Below are 14,829 nucleotides of genomic sequence, written 5' to 3' on the forward strand. Positions count from 1 at the left end.
TGGTGTTGTGCAGCACCAGGACCTTCCTAAGACATTTGGGCACCTGAGGAGAACCGCAAAATGGTACCCCCCCCTCCCTGCCAGGGAAGAAGGGGTGGGTGAAATTCAGGAACATCAGGAACGATGGGAGGAATAAAGATCTACATTGGGTTCTGCTGCCTGTGTGGATCTTGCCGCCTGAGCCGGTCACCTCACCTTGCCTCATGGGTGGGCTGGCTCTGGGCTCCTGACCGAGACGAAGGGTGTCACCAAAACAAAATGAATTCTTATTATTATCTGGACAGGTCACTGTAGAAAACAGGATGCTGAACTAAATAGCCCTTTTGTCTGATTCAGTGGGGCTGTTGGTGCATTCGCAGTAGGGAGTGAAATATATTTGCGCAACGCTCGCGTGCTTTCAGGGCTCATTACCGAGAAGCAATCAAGTTAAAAATAATAATAGAAAGATGTTTGGCTCTTCACATGGCATATCCCAATAGCACGAGTGCGAATCGATCCAGCTCCTTCTTGCAACCGTAGGTGCGACGGCGCCATCTGCCTGCTACAGTGGGCAGCGCGCATCTTCTGCGCAAAGCCCGTGTGGAGTTGTTGATTTAAGCTGAGTTACGCATCCTTTTAAAAAGAAGGGATTTTAATGAAAACTCTGACAGTCCCATAATTACAGAGCCGGGCTAACACCTCCACGTACCAGAAAGGCAGCAGCTTCCATAATAATATGGTAAACCGGAGCCTCACAAATGAGACAAAGAGCAAAGGCAATTTTCTCCTAAAGCAGTTCTGCGTCCCAACCAAATATGCTTAATGGCACTGTCAACACTCCGGGTTCGATGGCGCCGGCTCGTTCAGCCGTGCACGTCCTTCCCCCATCAGCGCCAGGCAGTTTTGCATGCAGAGCTATTGAAACCCAATTGAGGAGCTCGGGGGATCGTTAGAAGGCTCTCTCCGGGAGCCATCGGGGAAGGCGCACGCGGCCACCAGGATGCGCTTCTCCTCCAAATGAGCGCCTCGTGCCCTATGAAAACGGAATGCAATTGCGAGGAACCCCAGCCTCTGGGATCTGACAAAGCCCCCCAAATGCAGCAAACGGTGTTTTGGCAGAAAGCGTGCCGAGGAAACGACCGGCTTGCTTTTACAAGCTCACAGAAGCCTACAGTCTCCAATGCACCGTTGGGGAGCTAGGGAGTCAAATATGCAATAGCAGCACAGCTCCAGGCGCTTCTGGGTGATGCTGATGTTTTTATTGTATTCAGATATGTACGTTGCTTAGGGAAGAGTGCAATTAAGCGTTCTGTAATACAGTCAGAATCTTCTAAAAATGTCCGAGGGTCAGGGCCCTGGTCGCTGCCAGTGGTGTAGCGTGGGGGGTGCAGGGGGGGCGGCCGCACCGGGCGCAACATCTGGGGGTTAGGGGGCGCAAATCCACAGGTTAGGGGGCGCAAATTACTTGCCTTGCCCCGGGTGCTGACAACCCACGCTACGCCACTGGTCGCTGCATCCTTTAGGAGTCTAGCAGCACCCCTGGGTGGATCTCTGAGGATTCTTCCAGATCTCAGTGGCTTTCAATACAGTGGTACCTCGGGTTACATACGCTTCAGGTTACATACGCTTCAGGTTACAGACTCCGCTAACCCAGAAATAGTACCTTGGGTTAAGAACTTTGCTTCAGGATGAGAACAGAAATCGTGCTCCGGCGGTGCGGCAGCAGCAGGAGGCCCCATTAGCTAAAGTGGTGCTTCAGGTTAAGAACAGTTTCAGGTTAAGAACGGACCTCCGGAACAAATTCAATACATAACCAGAGGTACCACTGTACTTGGTATCCTTCTGGGCTGGAATGAGACCATGGCTGCTTCCGGATGACCTGTCTATTGAGCACTGATCCTGATGTGGTCCTAATCTTCCTTCAAACAACCCACACCATATATTTAAAGCACAGGGCATCTACCAAACAATTCTGAGAACTGCAGTTTACCCCCACAGAGCTGCAATTGCCAGCATGCTTAACCAGTGGCGAAGCTGCATGCTCCGGCACCGAGGGGCAGAGAGCAGGTGGGGTGGGGGGTGGCGTGCACCCCGGGGGGGTGGCGCAGTGCCCGCGGGGCGTGTGCCCGGTGCAGTGGGAGTGCGCAGCACATGTCCAGGGGGCGGTCACAATGATACCTCCCTCCCCAATGGTGATGGGGGCACTGCGCTCCGCCCCCCGTTCCTCCCCCAGTGTGCTTAACAAACCATCGTTCCCAGGGTTCTTTGGGAGAAGTGATGTTCTTTGCATGTGTATTAACTGCGCACTAACTGTACAGGAGCATTAACTCTACAAGGGACCAGGCTCACTTCAAATGACTGCCTCAGAGAGAAGAACTACACCTTTTTCCAGCAAGGAGGGCATCCAAAATAACCACGTATTCATGGCATGAGATTCGCAGGGAGGAATTCCCTTCCGTCTGCAACAGAGCCCCCATTAAACACGTCAACCATTTTGCCCAATCCTGCAGCAATTTCTGCCTTCCACCGGCCTGATGAAGACCCAGCATCCTTGGTCAGGACGTATTCAGCACTCCATGCATCAGCATGGCTGAAGTGGGTCCCACCATAACCAGCAATTTCCCCATCAATGGTGAGCTGGACAAGCATATTGGCAAGGCAGCTACCGCAGTGGCCCAACTCTGCAAAAAAAAGGTGTGGGAGAATGTGATGCTAAGGACCAATCCCAAGATGAAGGTCTACCAGGCTTGCTGCTTTATTGAAATGAGTCACTGGCAACTTACAACCACCAGGAGCAACCCCTCAATGCCTTCTACATGTGCTACATCAGGGAGATTTGGGGCATCAGGACAGTCTCAAAGATGTGCTCTCCCAAACCCATCTTCACACTGCTTTCTCAGTGACATCTACACTGGCTTTGCCGCGTCCACAGAATGGAAGATGGCAAGAATCCCAAGGATGTGCATTGCAAATATGTCTGCAAACGTGGTGCCTGGAGATAGGTTGTACATCCATAGCAGTGACCAGAGAGGGAATAACTGCTGGGAAGAGCACAGAGCATCTGCAGCAGCATAACCGGATGGATGCCTTCATCTGCTCTGGCTACAACAAAACATGTCTCTCCTCTATCGCTCTCTACAGCCACAGCAGGTGCTGTAAGTCTCCAACAGTTTGACGTCACCCCCAAAGGCTCAGTCCTCCATTGTCTCCCGAGACAGACAGACGCCAACAACTGTTATGATGTGAAGGTGACTAGTAAGAGCATGGCAAAGCCAGAGATCAGGCAGCGGTTTGTGCTAACTCATTTCATCATAAGCAATTTTTAAATTGTCCTTTACATAACCATGAGGATGAACTTAAAATGGAAGGGGCATGCTTTCGACATTTACGATCTACAAGAACTGCTCACTTTTAATTATTTATACTTTTCACTCGGCTTGATAGCTAATGATGATTTATATTTAACACCAGATTTTTCTAAAAAAGATTTAACTGCTTCTAAGAGCTGTGATCTGGGGTTTTTTCTTGGTTTTTAAAAAAAGATCCATTCATGATAGCTAACTAATGCCCTCTTCTGTTTTAAGCGAGTATTGCTCAAAAAGCACAATTTTTTTATTAGTGTCGTTTTTCATTTAATCCTTACAGGGAGCCTGGCCTATATATTCCAAGGGGTGATCTACATTTTGGCAAATCACACACCAATTTGGCGGCACTGGATACTAGCTCTGTGCTGGAAAGCGAACAAAATTTGGAGAGTGAGAAAGGTGGATGGGCCCCCCTTGCCCAACGTTTTCCCCAGCAAATCTTCAAGACAGGATCCTCAGGCCCACATAAACTGCATGATGTAAATAATCACAAAGGCATATAATCCCACCCCAATCTCTTTGCAAATGTAGGGTTGCCATATTTCAAAAAGTGAAAACCCGGACACAAAGGGGGCGTTTTTTGACCAAAGCTGTCGAGTTTTTTTCAGCAAAATCTCAAAAAAAAAAAGTTTTTGAGCTATTTTTAAGGAAAATTGCCCAAAACGGCCCTGCCAACAAGGATTGCCATACGTTCGGATTTCCCCAGACATTTTGGCGATTTCCACCCGGACACTGTTTCCGACGGCCAAATCCCGACTTTATGCCGCTTTGCAAAAGAGATGTGGCAACCAAAATCCCCAGTCTCAACCTTATTCAGTTTTCTGCCAAAAGATTGCTTCCCTGTGCCCGAAGTCTAAACAAAAATGCTGCTTGCCATTTCCTGGCAGATTTATTCACACTCTGGTCAGTGACCGAAATAAATTGATTCATTCATTCATTCATTCATTCATTCATTCACATACATTCACTAATTTGCCGTTTCTCTAATACAATAAACCCCAGGCAGGTTATAACAGATTAAGCACATAAAAGGGTGCAGACCAGTGATCCCTGGGAAGGACATCCCAAGGGCTGTGTGGTACTACAGGCCTTTCTCTGAGATAGTTCAGTTGGTAGGACATGAGAGTCTCAGAGTTCAAGTCCCACATTGGGGGGGGGGAGAGAGAGAGATTCCTGCATTACAGGAACTGGAACCAGATGATCCACATGGTCCCTTCCAATTCTATGATTCTATGACCTTCATTGTGAAGGTCCTCCCTTTGTTGGTGATAGGACAGCCCCTAGCTACAGATGCCCCAGCAGAAGCTCAAGAGCTAAAGGGGGGGGGGAGAGATATGGGGTGATTCCAAATCCATAGCATCCATAGCTCCCAGTACATTTCTGAGCGCAATTCAAAGTGTTGGGGCTGACCTTTAAAGCCCTAAATGGCCTCGGTCCAGTATATCTGAAGGAGCATCTCCACCCCCATTGTTCTACCGGGACACTGAGGTCCAGCACTGAGGGCCTTCTGGCCGTTCCCTCACTGCAAGAAGCCAAGTTACAGGGAACCAGGCAGAGGGCCTTCTCAGCAGTGTTGCCCACCCTGTGGAACTCCCTCCCACCAGATGTCAAAGAGAACAACTACCAGACTTTTAGAAGACATCTGAAGGCAGCCCTGTTTAGGGAAGCTTTTAATGTTTGGTGCATTATTGTATTTTGTTGGAAGCCACCCAGAATGGCTGGAGAAGCCCAGCCAGATGGGTGGGGTATAAATAATTTATTATTATTATTATTATTATTATTATTATTATTATTATTCCTTTCCCAGACAGGCACAGTGGTATTTCTCCTATGGTTGGCAGCAGAACTCGCCCAAGCCATTGTACTGCCCGAAGCAAAGGACACGATGACCACTCCCTGAATCCATGTACAAAAGTCCACCAGAATGGTGGTTGAATCTTGCTTGGCAATGGGACAGTGTGTCCTCCGCTGTGCTTGGGGACCACAGACTAGCTCAGGGAACTCAGGGCAGAGGAGGTAGTGGTGCACACAGCTCTGTCCGCTCCCACCTCTCAGAATCTGCCGTCTGATCCCTTTGCCTAATAGTAGGGCCGGTCCTGATTGGAAAGAAAAGGAGGGGAATTCTAAACAGAAAAATGGGGAATCAAAAGGGGAACAGAGAGCCACCACACTAGGCCTGTCAGGGCTGGGGAAATGTTGGCTCCTTCACCATAGACAATCCCCTTCCTGGCCCAACCTCCACGGATTGCTCTGTCCAACAGCACAGCAAACAAAGAGAGCTTCAGAAAAAACACACACACACCTTTGTGACACAGCAATGCCTGGGTGGTGTCTGTGACAAGGAGTGCCCTTTTCAGCCAGTATTCATCTGCTTGTTTCCCACCCCAGCCTGCCTCACTAAGGAGCCCAGGGCAGCAAAAAGCTAAGCAGCAAAACAATGCAATTTAAACATTTTCCGTTTTATGGTTGCAACTGTTTCAGTGGTCTTATTTATCATTGTAGCCCACCCTGAGACCTTGTGGGGAAGGGCAGGTATGAAATGTAATAAAATAAATAATTTTTTTAAAAGTAAAAAAAAAATTAAAAAACATAAACCGTTTCTAAAACCAGTTATGGCTGATTCATCAGCTATTACTGTTTCTGGAATACAACAGCCAAAACACTGTCAGAGGCAGATTTAAGGCAACATGACTGGTTCCCCTGCTCAGGGTGCCAAGCCGAGAGGGCATCTTCCTGCCTCCTTCCCAAAGCCTAGTTAGCGCATGCCCCATTCTGGGAAGGAGACAGGAGGGATTTTTCCTTTTCCCTTTCTCCTTCTGTGTTGGAACTCCTATCTGGGGACTTCCCTGGCTTTTTTCTGGCCCATGTTGGACCAGTCTGGATAGTTAGCCTCGGTGAAGACTTGATGTTTTTATCCCCCCCCAAAAAAATTTTTGATTGAGTTTCCACTGCATTTTAATGTTTGGGTCTTCTCAGTGGTGGCACCTCACCTGTAGAAATCCCTTGCACGGGGTGCCATAGTTCACCAGGACTCAGGGACGCGGACTTATAAAAAATATTGGGGGGGGGGGCGGGAAAGCTCATGAATAATAAATAAGCTCATGAATATGCAAATAAAGTGGCGCCGCCTCCTCATGAGCGAATAGGGGAGAGCGTGCTGCGCCTATTAATCAGCTCCAAAGGAAATTGGGTGGAGCTTTTGCTCGGGAGGGAGGGCAGGAGGCATGCAGGCAGCCCGACCCTGTGCATTTTGGGCTGGGGGAGGGGCGGCGATGGCGCTCTGCTGGAGGGGCGCCGGAGATTATTGGGGGGCGGAGCCCCCCCAAACGAATTTTTGAGGGGGCTCGGGCCCCCTCAAGCCCCATGGAGTCGGCGCCTATGCCAGGACTCCTCTCATAGCTTCAACAAGCTTGGGTCCAGCAGCAGCAGCAGCCAGTTGTGCCTCTTGGCATAGCCACTCCCAGCCAGTATGCATAGAGTCCCGCTGCACATCCTCCTTGTTCTCAAAACACCTTGCAAAAAAAATCTCTGTGTAAAAGGACAGGGGTGTTTTTTTCCTGTGCAACACCATGTCCAGTAGGGGCTTTTGTCTTGCAGATGGCTTTTGCAAGACCACCATCTCCCTCTGCCCTTTTGTCTGGCAAAAAAAATCCAAGCTCAGGCTGTCAGCTGTGATTAACCCCCAGCACCCAATAATCTAGAGAGGGAAATCTGACACCCAGGAATCTGTGGGATCCCTCTCCCCCCCACTAACCCATAGCATTATTAATGGGTTATTCCTCTGTTGTGGATGGCTCTGGGAAGAAGGACAGGATATAAATTGCAATTATAAATAAAACAAATCTCGAGGTGTGCTGAGAGGTCTGTTTTTGCCCTATTCAGCTGATTTAATGAAGATAGTTCAACCATTAGTTCCCATGGAAACACATCATCGCAGCATCCCAATGCTATTAACACTCGTTTCTTCAAGTCCAAAACTCTATCCAGGTAAGACAGACCAGAGTGATAATCCTTTCTGGAGAAATACGATAGTAAAACTCATTAAAGTATACATGGGTGGAGATGGTCCTTAAGATATCTCAGCCCAGGCCCATAATTTTTAGGGCCTTAACAGTTAAAATCAGCCATTTCAGCTGAGCCTGGGCACAAATTGGCAACCAGTGAAGGTTGCACAGTATCAAAGCAAAAGGTCTTGACCAATGAATAGTCTTGCAGCTCTATCATAAAGCAACTAAATTTTCTGAATGTTTTTCTTAGGCAGTACGGTGTGAAACCAGGGATGACTGCAGAAAAAAATAGTTTCGGAGAGCAAATAGCTGGCAAGGAGGATGATAAAGGAACAAAGTTTTAATGTATGCTAGGATGACCTGCTCACTGCCTTGCCTTTTCCATCTGACCTGGAAGGGCAGGACCCTGACTGACTCCCGCTGCAGAAGATGAGGCTGCTCAGCAGACCCTAGGGCTGGGATATTGCTCAGGGGTGCTGCTGTTGTTACTGATATTAATTTTTTTGTATGTGGAAATTGTTCAATTTGGTTGTGTATTTTTTATGACTTTTAAAAGGTAAAGGTACCCCTGCCCAAACGGGCCAGTCTTGCCAGACTCTGGGGTTTGTGCGCCCATCTCACATTTATTGGCCGGGGGCCAGCGCTGTCCGGAGACACTTCCGGGTCACGTGGCCAGCGTGACAACGCTGCTCTGGCGAGCCAGAGCCGCACACGGAACGCCGTTTACCTTCCCGCTGGTAAGCGGTACCTATTTATCTACTTGCCCCCGGGGGTGCTTTCGAACTGCTAGGTTGGCAGGCGCTGGGACCGAGCAGCGGGAGCGCACCCCGCCGCGGGGATTCGAACCGCCGACCTTTCGATCGGCAAGCCCTAGGCGCTGAGGCTTTAGCCCACAGCGCCACCCGCGTCCCTAATTATGTATGTTTTCATGCTGAAAGAATCTCCAGAGCTCTTAAGTGGTGCTTGGACGAAATTGCAATTTCTCCCACTCGCTGTCACTCACCTCTCCTTGAGGATTTCTCGATCCCACAGCAGAGTGCAACCCTTCCAGAGCATTTGGAAGTTTATCCCAATGTTACCTCTCTTCTTCAGAGATAATTTGCTAGTCTATCTATAATCACCACTTAATTACATCTGTTGACAGCGTCCCAACAGATGCGGCTGACCTGCTACGATGCCTCCCCGGAAGCCACTGCCTCTGGCAGCATTTCTGTTGGAATGAATAGAGTGTAATAGTCTCAAGACAGCAGGGTGGCATGGTCACAAGACTGTGATGTGGGATTACTGACACTTGGGTGAGCACCCACAATGTACCCTTGCCAACAGTAATGCCAGGGCTAAGGATGTGGGAGCAGAGGAGAGAGAAGACCCCCCCTTGGCATTTAAATGTGTCTGCCAATCTCTTTCATTTGTGCCCACTGCCAATGATTAAATGAGTCCAAACCACTGAGCCTTGCTAGGTGACCTTGGGCCAAGCACTCACTCTCAGTCTCACCTACAGCACAGGGTTGTTGTGAGGATAAAATGCAGAGAACTATGATTGGCACATTAAACTCCCTCACAGTGACTGCAGCTCAGCATTTGGAGCAGATAGATACTATTATATCCATAAGGATGTTCAAATATCAGTTGCACGCATCCAGCACGGCCAGCTTCCACGCAACTAGAGGACAGGATCACACTTCAAAACGACCTTGACAGATTAGAGAACTGGGCCAAAACAAACAAAATGAACTTTAGCAGGGAGAAATGTAAAGTATTGCACTTGGGCAAAAAAAAATAAAAAAAAAATGAGAGGCACAAATACAAGATGGGGGACACCTGGCTTGAGAGCAGTACATGTGAAAAGGATCTAGGAGTCTTGGTTGACCACAAACTTGACATGAGCCAAGAGTGTGACGCGGCAGCAAAAAAAGCCAATGCAATTCTGGGCTGCATCAATAGGAGTATAGCATCTAGATCAAGGGAAGTAATAGTGCCACTGTATTCTGCTCTGGTCAGACCTCACCTGGAGTACTGTGTCCAGTTCTGGGCACCACAGTTCAAGAAGGACACTGACAAACTGGAACGTGTCCAGAGGAGGGCAACCAAAATGGTCAAAGGCCTGGAAACAATGCCTTATGAGGAACAGCTAAGGGAGCTGGGCATGCTTAGCCTGGAGAATAGGAGGTTAAGGGGTGATATGATAGCCATGTTCAAATATATAAAAGGATATCATATAGAGGAGGGAGAAAGGTTGTTTTCTGCTGCTCCAGAGAAGCAATGGATCCAAACTACAAGCAAGAAGATTCCACCTAAACATTAGGAAGAACTTCCTGACAGTAAGAGCTGTTTGACAGTGGAATTTGCTGCCAAGGAGTGTGGTGGAGTCTCCTCCTTTGGAGGTCTTTAAGCAGAGGCTTGACAGCCATATGTCAGGAGTGCTCTGATGGTGTTTCCTGCTTGGCAGGGGGTTGGACTCGATGGCCCTTGTGGTCTATTCCAACTCTATGATTCTATGATTCTATGAACTATAGATTTAGTTAATTTCTTATTTATTTCAGTCTGCATATCTTTTTTTTCCCTTTCTGCAGTCCTGAGTTTACATACTGAAGCTTGTCAGTGTCATACTGTATGCAGTGCAACAATAAACCGGAACAGAAAGATTATAGTCTTTATATATCTAGGGCTGAATGAAAACATGCAATCATGCAATTGCAGATGTCAATGGCAGGCGTTCATTGTGCCAGCTTTGTCAATCAGCAGACAGCAAGTGTTTAGCAATCATTGCATCAACAAATAGCGGTGAATTAGATTTTGATAAACCCAGATTGCTGGAAAGCCTGCTTCTGGAAGCTCAAATGTGGAGTCTGAATTTCAGATGAGGCTGAAGATACTTTCTCGTTCCTTCTTGCTCCAGAAGTACAGATACAGGAGGGGCGTTGCTTCCGTTAGCTCCTATCTCAGGCTGTATGTTTGAGTCCCTTCCTGGATCCAGCAAGGGCCATAATGGCCCCCAAGTATGGGTCATTAAGGTAACGAAGGAAGTGGCTCTGCGGCAGGGAACAAATGGGTGCTCCTCCTCCCTCACCTGGCTGTTGGTGAGAAGGACAAGGGCCAGATGTGTGAGCTAGAAGCTAGAAGCAGGTTGTAGGCGGGGCAGATGAGAGAGCCATGCCCAATTTCTGCTGGAATCCAAGGCTGTGCAACAGCCTCAGTACCAGAGCTGCCCTCCCCAAAGGCCTTGCTCATTCTTCCCTTTGTGCCACTGCAGCACAATGCCTTTGCACACACATTTATCAGAACAATTCCTAAAAATGGTTAGGTGTAAGACTCTCATTCTAAGAATCCTAATGCTGTTTCTTATTATTTATGGCAGGTATGCTGTTTGATTTTTCATATGCATTATGTTAGATGATATGTTAATGCATTTCCCCCTTATGGTTGTGTGTGTGTGTGTGTGTGTGTGTGTGTGTGTGTGTGTGTACACTTAATGTAAGTCACTTTGAGACCTTTGGGCAACGAGACTGGCAAGTTTAATAAATGAAATGGAATGGAAAGGAAATCTCCACTTTCATCTAAAAGAGTAATAGTTCTCACATTTCTAGGGCAGAGGTAGGGAACTTCAGGTCTGGGGCTAAATGTGGCCTCCAGACCTCTCTATCTGGCCCTCAGGACTCTCCCCAGGCATCACCTCACTGCCAATGCTTTGCATCCTCAAGTGTTTGACATGACCGGAATGTGTCATGAATTCAATGAATGGCTTTTGTTTGCCTGAATGGGGCCTAGATGATGATGATGATGATGATAAATTATTTCTTCTGCAGCCACTCTGGGCAGCTTTCAACAGAACATTAAAAAACAGAATAAAGCTTCAAACATTAAAAACTTCTCTAAACAGGGCTACCTTCAGATGTCTTCTAAAAGTTGGATAGTTGTTTATTTCCTTGACATCTGGTGGAAGGGCGTTCCACAGGGCGGGTGCCACTTCCAAGAAGGCCCTCTTCCTGCTTCCCTGTAACCTGACTTCTTGCAGGGAGGGAACTGCCAGAAGGCCCTCAGAGTTGGACCTCAGTGTCTGGGCAGAACGATGGGGGTGGAGACGCTCCTTCAGGTATACTGAGCCTGCTTCCCTGTAACCTGACTTCTTGCAGGGAGGGAACTGCCAGAAGGCCCTCAGAGTTGGATCTCAGTGTCTGGGCAGAACGATGGGGGTGGAGACGCTCCTTCAGGTATACTGGGCCGAGGCCGTTTAGGGCTTTAAAGGTCAGCACCAACACTTGAAATTGTGCTCAGAAATGTACTGGGAGCCAATGTAGGTCTTTCAAGACCAGTGTTATATGGTCTCGGTGGCCACTCCCAGTCATCAGTCTAGCTGCCGCATTCTGGATTAGTTGCAGTTTCCAGTTCACCTTTAAAGGTATCCCAACGTAGAGCGCATTGCAGTAGTCCAAGCGGGAGATAACCAGAGCATGCACCACTCTGGCAAGACAGTGTGCGGGCAGGTAGGGTCTCAGCTTGTGTACCAGATGGAGCTGGTAGACAGCTGCCCTGGACACAGAATTGACCTGCACCTCCATAGATAGCTGTGAGTCCAAAATGACTCCCAGGCTGCACACCTGGTCCTTCAGGGGCACAGTTGCCCCATTCAGGACCAGGGAGTCCCCCACACCCACCCACCCCGTTCCCCCAAAACAGTACTTTTGTCTTGTCAGGATTCAACCTCAATCTGTTAGCTGCCATCCATCCTCCAACCGCCTCCAGGAACTCACACAAGACCTTCACCGCCTTCACTGGTTCTGATTTAAAAGAGAGGTAGAGCTGGGTATCATCTGCATACTGGTGAATACCCAGCCCAAACCCCCTGATGATCTCTCCCAGCAGCTTCATAGAGAGGGTGAGCAGATATTAGCCTACCCCAGGGGTCTGCAACCTTTAAGACAAAAAGAGCCACTTGGACCCGTTTCCGAAGGGGGGAAAAACTGGGAGCCGCAAAACAAGCCAAATGTAAATAACCACACATTCTTCCCCTTCCCCCATTCTCTCTCTTTTCCCTGAGTCTATTTCAGATAGCAAAGAGGGGTATGGTACCTCTCATATCCATTTTTTGCAAAGCACCATGTGCATAGAGGGCATTATACAAATTAATACATAGAAAAGTGTCTGTGCCTCCCTGCAGTTCAACTCCCTCTCTTTTTACTAACAGCACATATCCATTCCTTCTGCTGGTGCAACTTTCTCATCATTTCTACATAGCAGCATTTATAAACCAGTGCCAGAGAAACTGGGTGAAAGGAAGGTGAGAGGGAAGAGATATGAATATTTATGTGTGTGTATATGTATACATACATACACCTACACAATTACAGGTTTGAAGCCAACTTAAAATAAAAAGAGCTGGTAAGCAAAGGAATCTGTGGTGCTTTCCATGGGATCCGGGGACATGTCAGCTAATACTCTTCCCTTTCTTCTTCATTTGCTTGTCTCTGCAGCAAATCTCGAGGGGGAAGGGAGAAGGGCAGGAATTGCACAGGTAAGAGAGAACGGGGGAAATCCCGCATGCAGGATTTTGGTGCCTAACAGCCCCCCCCCTCCCTCTGCAATTGCTCTCGTGCTCCCCGCCTCACTCTGAGGCTGAGAGTGAGCCCCATCACGGCACCTGCTGGCTACCTCTGGACCCCCTCCTCGTCACTGACGTAATTCACCCCTTCCTCCCTGACAGGGAGGGCGGGCCCATTTTGTGGTTCACCTCAGGTGCTCTCCCTCAACTCGGCGCCCACTCAGAAGCAAGGCACAGAAAAGGATCCCAAAGCACCACCGCCACCCCTCACACACACACACACACACACACACAAAAACCCCGCCCCGCCATTTCCCTCGAGCGTGCGCACTCTCTCTCCCTCGCCTCAGGTGCCTCGCGCACGGGGCTGAGGAGAGCGTGGCTTGGGTGGGCGGCTCTCGACGTCACGCGGCACGGGGCCTGAGGGTGGGCGGGTTGCGGACGGCGAAAGGGAGCGCCGGCGGTGGCAGTGGCAGCCGCGTCCACCTGAGGGGGGAACTGCCGCTGCGCCCTGGCGCGCCTTCCTGCCGCCGCCCTCCTCCTCTTCTTCCTCGCTCCCTGCACCATGAGGGAAGAGGCGCCCCGGAGCCGCGGCAAAGGTGTAAAAGAGCCACATGCGGCTCCAGAGCCGCGGGTTGCGGACCCCTGGCCTACCCTATAAAAGTACATTTAAGTTCACTGCTCTACCCAGTTTGGCTTCTGAGCCTACTCTCCTTTGACATGTGGCCTGAGCAAGGTTCCCCACTCCTGGCTTAATGGGAGGACTCAGGGTTGCAGACACAAGGGGGAGGCCACTATGCATGTTGGGGGTGGGCTTAGTCAGCAGTATGTGAAACTAAACCTTCTGAGCACAACAGGAGACTTCCATATATTTTTAAGGCATAGAATATTCAGAACTCTAGTTTAGTTGTTTCTTGATACTAAGAAGCAAAATTCTCTCACTAGCATTTGTTCCTTAGAGTTAGGTTGAAGAAGAAATTTAAACCAAAATCCGACATCAGCTGCTGTCTGGCCTGACTCGCCAAAAGTATTTTAAAGATGCACATTTGCTTGGATTTAAGTTCACCCTGCAATCAAATGAATTTGCTTTATTGTGGCTATCAAAGTGTTAAGACTCAGTGCAACTTTCTCAAGAGAAGTGTTTCTAGGAACAGCATGGTCATGGCTGAATTCTTATCAATGTAGCGTTTTGTGTTTTCACACTTCCACATAACCCATAAACTTATCATCCACCTAATTCTGATATTTTAGTGTTCAAAACTGGACACTGTGCTCTGAAGTACACCTGGATGTGACTAGGTTAAGGATAGCTGAAGGATAGTTGCTACTAGCAGAAGCAAGTGCAACGAGTCCCATCAGCACAATGGGTGTGATGGCCTGGGAACCCGATTCAGAGGCTGAACCAGAGGAATCCCAGCCTGCACAGGAGTCCCTGCCTCCAGGGCCAGCTGAACTGGGGCAGGGCCTTGATTCTGAAGCGCCTGCACCTGTGCCAGATCCTCAGGAGCAGGCACCAGGTGAATCCACTCCGGCTCCGGAGGTGGTTGAGGACTCAGTGCCTACAGGTGAGTCTTTCCCTGGGTCCAGTAACCCTTCGGCCTCTCCTGAACTGCAGAGGCTTAGGGCAGAGAGGCGAAGGAAACTGGTTTCTCCCAGGAGGAGTGCTCGCCTTAAGGCCAGGAGAGGCGGGTCTCCTGGGGGCCGGGACCGCCCCTGGCCTCAGAGAAGATAAAGGCCAGTCAGCCCGGTCCCAGGTTGCGGGAGCAACGTCGTTGAAGAGCTGTTTCGGCCAGCATCCAGTCCTGTTCCCCCAGAGTTCCTGTCCTTGCCCGGCTTCTCGCTGTGGACCCCGCTTCGCCCGAGGAGGACTGTCTGCCGACCCTCAACTCAGCTCCTGGACCTCACCCCACGGTAACCTCCCCCCTGGACCAGCACAATG

General features: G+C 49.2%; 1 long non-coding RNA gene across 1 annotated transcript; it reads left to right on the forward strand.

The window, feature by feature from the left end:
* Nucleotides 1-5,740: 5,740 nt before the first annotated feature.
* LOC309528909 lies at nucleotides 5,741-7,671 on the forward strand. Its single transcript, XR_014217979.1, has 3 exons — nucleotides 5,741-5,876; nucleotides 7,227-7,331; nucleotides 7,602-7,671. It is a non-coding gene; the product is annotated as an uncharacterized lncRNA (long non-coding RNA).
* Nucleotides 7,672-14,829: the final 7,158 nt, after the last annotated feature.

The sequence above is a fragment of the Podarcis vaucheri genome (assembly GCF_965113315.1).
Source record: "Podarcis vaucheri genome assembly, chromosome: 3".
Classification (NCBI taxonomy): domain Eukaryota; kingdom Metazoa; phylum Chordata; class Lepidosauria; order Squamata; family Lacertidae; genus Podarcis; species Podarcis vaucheri.